Here is a 6,260-nt window from a genome sequence, read left to right as displayed (position 1 = left end):
ACCCTGTTGGGGGTGACCACGAAGGGCGGGGGTGATCACTCGCCCACTCCACCTGCCTGTGTTTCTTGCCTAGTGTGCCCTGAGCCTGAATCCTCCTTTGCTGCCTGTCCTCGGGAAGTCCTTTAAGGTGCTAAGACAAAACAAAACCAGCTTTCTCAGGAAAACACCGCTCTGCTTCTTTTCTTGTATCTCTGCCGCTGCCACCCAGAGACTTGCTTCACCATCCTCGCCCTCCTGCAGAGGATGTTTCCTTGAGTTTCCGCAAGCTCTTGGCTTCTATTTATGACCAATAATTTTAAAGACTCTGGATTGCAATATAATCTGATATCACTCCCTCACCGCAGCTGGCCCTGAAGAAACCTCTTATCTCCAGCTCTCAGTAGCTTTCTGGTTGTGAGAGAGACTGCTCTGATGGAGATGGCTGTGAACCAGCTTTGGTTCTATGGAAAGTCACTCAACAATATGTGCATCTGGATTCTTATTTGTGACATGGGGATAAAAGTCTATTGTTTGATGATGGTTAACTGCAGGAGTTGGTGATGGACAGGGAGGCCTGGCGTGCTGCAGTTCATGGGGTCACGAAGAGTCGGACACGACTGAGTGGCTGAACTGAACTGAACTGACTGAACATGTTTGAACACCACCTGTGTGTACATAAGGCAGCTCTTCAGCTATCACCAGGCCTGACAGTGACCTGTCTGCCCAGTTTGGAGTGGACAACCTGCAAACTGAATCTCCCTTCAGAGTCTACGTCACTGAGGTTTGCATTCCGTCCTTGAGTGAGAGTATTTAGTGAACATGAGTGCTGTGCCCAGACGTGGTATCAGTGATAGTCTTCAAGATCCTAGCCCATCCTATGTGTCCTTTCTCCTGCCTCTGGAAGGATGCTGGGATGTAACTTCACCCCAGGAATGGTGTAAACTCAAATGAGATGGTGTGAACTCAAGCTGGAGGTTACAACACTGTTGGGGTTTGGTTTTCTTGGTTAGTTTCATCTTCGAGTCCTTTTGCTCCAGCCAAAGGTAAAAAATCCGCCCTACCAAGTCCATCAGCCTGTTGGTTCTTGGCACAGAACAGGCAGCTGGGTCCTCTGGTCACCATGGAATCAAGGCAGAATCCTCAGCAGCAGTGCTGAGAGGGCTCCAGTGGAACAGGATCCCGAGTGTGCAGACCGAGTTAACCACACTCACTGACCGCCCCGCAGGCCAGCGTCCCCCGAACCTTCTCATCATCTCATTCCAGTCCCTCCCGGCTCTCTGGCTGGGTGGAGTTCCAGTTAGAGATCCACCTCCAGGATTAGCGGCATGTACACTGAGCCATTTTCCTCAAGCTTGGTTTTTAAACCATAGTTTTGTTCTCGGTATCACTCCCTGAGTTTTGTTGAGGACACAGTGGCCCCTCAGGCAAATGGACCTGGGGAATGTCTTTCTCTGAAGCCCCTCAGCACATCCTTCTCCCAATTTGAGGATAATTTCCTTTTATTTCACTCAAGTCCTTCGTCAGGTGCATTTCTGATAGAAAAAAAGCTCAATAAATATTTGTTCTATTATACAGGCTGAAGTCAGAAAGAGAATAAAACCAGTATTGTATACTAACACATATTTGTGGAATCTAGAAAATTGTATTAGTGAACTTATTGCAGGGAGGCAATGTAGACACAGACTAGAGAATGGGTTTGTGGGCACAGTGGGGGAAGGAAGGAGGCGAACGAATGGAGAAAGTAGCACCCACGTATGTACACTATAAAATGTAAAATAGATAGCTGGGGAGAAGTTCCTATAGAACGCAGGGAGCTGAGGTCAGCGCCCTGTGATGACCTAGAGGGGCAGGATGGAGGGAGACGGGGTGATGCATGCACAATTACGGCTGATTTGCATTGCTGTATGGCCGAAACCAGCACAACCTTATAAAGCAATTTTCCTCCAATTAAAAAATGAAATGGGAGAATCAATCAATAAATATTTGTTCATTGAAGGAACAGTAATGGCATCTAATACATAATGAACAGTCTTTATGCCCCAGGCTTGGTGAGAGGCATTTCCTATGAGTTATCGCGTATAATCTTCACCACAGACCTCTTTAGGTTGGTAATATCATTACCCCACTTCATAGATGAGAAAGGGAACAGTTAGGGATGTTACATAACTTCTGAAGTCACAAAGCCAGTAAGAGGAAGGGTCAGGGCTTAACTGAAGCCCATAGCAATGACAAACTCGTGGAGCTTTTTTCCATGGATAATTTTCCACTTAGAAGAAAATTCACCTAAAAAATGGAAGTTCAACAAGGTTTGGACTTATCCATGCTCACTATTGAATTTTTATTAAATATCAAATTTAGCCTCCAAAAATGTGTCGCTACCTAATCTTCCAGTTGTCCCAGAATGTGATTAGCCTCCCTATAGAGAGAGAGAAAGGATTTGAACCCAGGCAATTCAACTCCAGAATGGGTGTTCTTAGCTGTGACGTTAAGGATGAGTAAAGGAGTGGATAAAGCTGGATTGAAGAGGCTGCCATAGAGACAAAGACAAAACCTGAATTTTCCCCCAGCTTCTCTGGAGTGGAATCTAGCACCCTTCTCCTTCCTACAGGAAGACTGTGTCTCTGCCGCTGTTTCTAAGTTCAGAATTCATTGTGTGTAAGTGCGACACTCCGAGTATTCTGTATTCCAGAGCACACTTGCTCTCAAGGATGTCAATGTAGTTCTGGTGAATTGCCGATAAATGCCATTTGCTGGGAACTGTTCTAAGTATTTTTCTTTGTGTATGCTCACAACAGTCCAACAGAATAAGTACTATGGCTGTCTCCATTTTTCAGGGAAGGAAGCAGAGATACAGAAACCACACTTCTCCCCTGAAAGTTGCACTCAGGACCGATGTTTTTAGCAAGCATACTGAACGATATTACTGGGTCTGCTGCAACCTGCAGTTCTGCTTGTATGGAACTGTGTATATGGCTACTGAATCACCACATGCCCAGATGAAAACTACCAAAACTCCCTATTTGCTGGGCAGGAACTAAACTCAGACAATAGAGAACAGACAGATGGCCACAGCAGGGGCAGGAGAGGGTGGGACGAACTGAGAGAGCAGCATTGAAATAAAATGCATCACCACGTGTGAAATAGATGGCTAATGTGAAGTTACTCTGCAACTTGGGAGCTCAGCCTGGTGCTCTGTGACAATCTCGGGGGGCAGGATGGGGTGGGAGGAAGGTTCAGAAGGGAGGGGACGTATGTATGCCCGTGGGTGATTCATGCTGATGAATGGCAGAAACCAACACAATATTATAAAGCAACTATCTTCCAATGAAAAATAAATAATTAAAAAAAAAAACACTACCAAAATCCAAACAGGTTATTTCTAGTTACTCAAATAGGAATTGTTGACCTATAAGGGTCATTCAGGGGCTTCCCAAATGGCACTAGTGGTGAAGAATCTGCTTGCCAATGCAGGGGATGTGAGAGAGAGTTTCGATCCCTGGATCGGGAAGATCCCCTGGAGGTAGGCATGGCAACCCACCCCAGTATTCTTGCCTGGAGAATCCCAGGACAGAGGAGCCTGGCGGGCTACATCCCATAGGGTTGCACAGAGTTGGACCTGACTGAAGCGACTTAGCACACACGCACACAAGGGTCACTCATCCAAGCCACACAGCCCCCAATGTCAAGACCCTGCCCTACCTAGCCTGAGGGCTCCAAAGAGCCGTGCTTCATGTAACAGCTTGGTGGTGTCCTAGGAGGAGGCTCGTCTTAAGCTCAGAGCTTTTATCTAAGTGACCTTTGCTCACTCTTAAGGATACCCGAACTTCCATCCTCATTTCTGAGAGTTCTTGGACAAAGCACAAAGCCCAAGATCCTATAGGTTATTAGATCCAATATCTGAAATATCCAAACTTCTAGCAAATTGGATAACTTAACAAAGGAAACAGTTCACTGTAGGATTATTAAAGAAAGTAGGATAAAAAGGACTATACCTCTATCTTACCCCACAAGCATAATATGGCCAACAGATTAGAAGGATGGGTGGCTAATTTCCAAAAAAATTTAAAGAATTAGTGATTGGTCACACTAAATGGAACCGTAAAACCTCATCCTGTGGTGAATATTGTTGAAATGAAATAATAAGCAATGCTAACAGGAATGAAAGTGATTCCTATCTTGAATAAATGTGATTCTCTGCTCACTCTTTGTCTCCCCCTTGTGGTCACCTAGAAAACCTTGCGCCTCCTGTGAAAGTGAAAGCCGCTCAGTCCTGCCCGACTCTTTGGGAACCCATGGACTATGCAGCCCATGGAATTCTTCAGGCCAGAATACTGGAGTGGGTAGCCTTTCCCTTCTCCAGAGGAATCTTCCCAACCCAGGGATGGAAGCCAGGTCTCCCACATTGCAGGCGGATCCTTTACCAGTTGAGCCACAAGGGAAGCCCAAGAACACTGGAGTGGGTAGCCTATCTCTTTTCCAGGGGATCTTCCCAACCAGGAATTGAACCAGGGTTTCCTGCACTGCAGGTGGATTCTTTACCAACTGAGCTATGCACCTCTTGACTATCAGCTATAACAGTGAAATTATTCCGATGGAGGCAAACTCAGTTTCTGTCTTAGTTTCAATTTAGAACACATATTTATGTGACTTTTCCCATGTAGGGACAGACTGGTCAATATGGTCTTCACTTTTAATACCCATAAAAAAAATCACCCAAGTCAATTTGCTTGAATGGAAGCAAATTCATCTACTGTTTAGCTCACAATGTTGTTAAAATGGATTTAGATTCTTGGCATACAGAAGAGTTATTACCTTTATCAATTACACATATGAAGTTTTAGTTACATTAAATTTGTGACTTTCATAAAATAAATGATTATTAGAGCAAACCCAAGGTCCTTCTCAAAATATACCTTTGGGCCTTCAGTTCAATTCATTCGCTCAGTCCAATTCAGTTGCTCAGTCGTGTCTGACTCTTTGCGACCCCATGGACTGCAGCACGCCAGGCTTCCCTGTCCATCACCAACTCCCGGAGCTTACTCAAACTCATGTCCATACAGTTGGTGACGCCATCCAACCATCTCATCCTCTGCTGTCCCCTTCTCCTCCCACCTTCATTCTTTCCCAGCATTGGGGTCTTTTCCAATGAGTCAGTTCTTCAAATTAGGTGGAGTTTCAGCTTCAGCATCAGTCCTTCCAATGAATATTCAGGACTAATTTCCTTTAGGATGGACAGGTTGGATCTCCTTGCTGTCCAAGGGACTCTCAAGAGTCTTCTCCAACACCACTATCGGGGCCCTAGAGATATCTAGATATTCTAGACCACAGAGAAATATCCTCCAAAACAAAACATTACTTTTCTATCACATTTTCTCTTCTAAGAAAGAAGTATTAATATATATAAAATAATACAAAGGTTAGTAGCCTTATAACTAGAGGTAGCCCATTCAAGATTTGGGCAGGCTTCTCCAGCCTAATTCTTGGGGACCTGCATAAAATAGTGACCTCCCACTGGCTTTTAGGTCAGCAGGGCTTGTGTACAGGAGAGCCAGAGGGCTGTAGGAAACAGGGGCTGCTTTAAAAGCTTGTACAACATATCACATGTTCAGAGATCCAGCACAGAGGTTTCTAGTGAGGCTGAACAGCTTTGCATGTATCAATTGGACATTTAGATTTTGTTTTTTTGTTTTTGCTTTGAAGTGCCTGTTTTATTCTCATGCATTCTTCTGTTGGCTAACTCTGGTCAGCTATTAATATTTATGTAACTGATAGCTTCTCCCACTCCAGGTTGCCCTTCTTAGGGTATCTTTTTTTTTTTTTTTTTTTCCAAACTGTAAACTTTTAATTTTGTACTGGGGTATAGCTGATTAACAGTGTTGTGTTAGCTTCAAGTGACCACTGAATGGACTCAGCCATACATATACATCTACCCATTCTCCCCCAAACCCCACCTCCTATCCAGGCTGCCACAGAACATTGGACAGAGTTTCATGTGTGACACAATAGGTTTAGGGTATCTTTTGATTTTGATTTTTGTTCAGTCACTAAGTTGTGCAAAACTCTGCGACCCCAGGGACTGAAGCACGTCAGGCTTCCCTGTCCTTCACTATCTCCTAGAGTTCGCTCAAACTCATGTCCATTGAGCTGGTGATGCCATCCAACCATCTCATCCTCTGCTGCCCCCTTCTCCTCATGCTCTCAATCCTTCCCAGCAGCCAGGTTTTCCAGTGAGTCAATCATATGCCCAAAGTATCGGAGCTTCAGCTTCTGCGTCAGTCCTT

Source organism: Muntiacus reevesi, chromosome 6 (genome assembly GCF_963930625.1).
Source record: "Muntiacus reevesi chromosome 6, mMunRee1.1, whole genome shotgun sequence".
In the NCBI taxonomy this organism is placed as follows: domain Eukaryota; kingdom Metazoa; phylum Chordata; class Mammalia; order Artiodactyla; family Cervidae; genus Muntiacus; species Muntiacus reevesi.
This window is presented reverse-complemented; position numbering follows the sequence as displayed.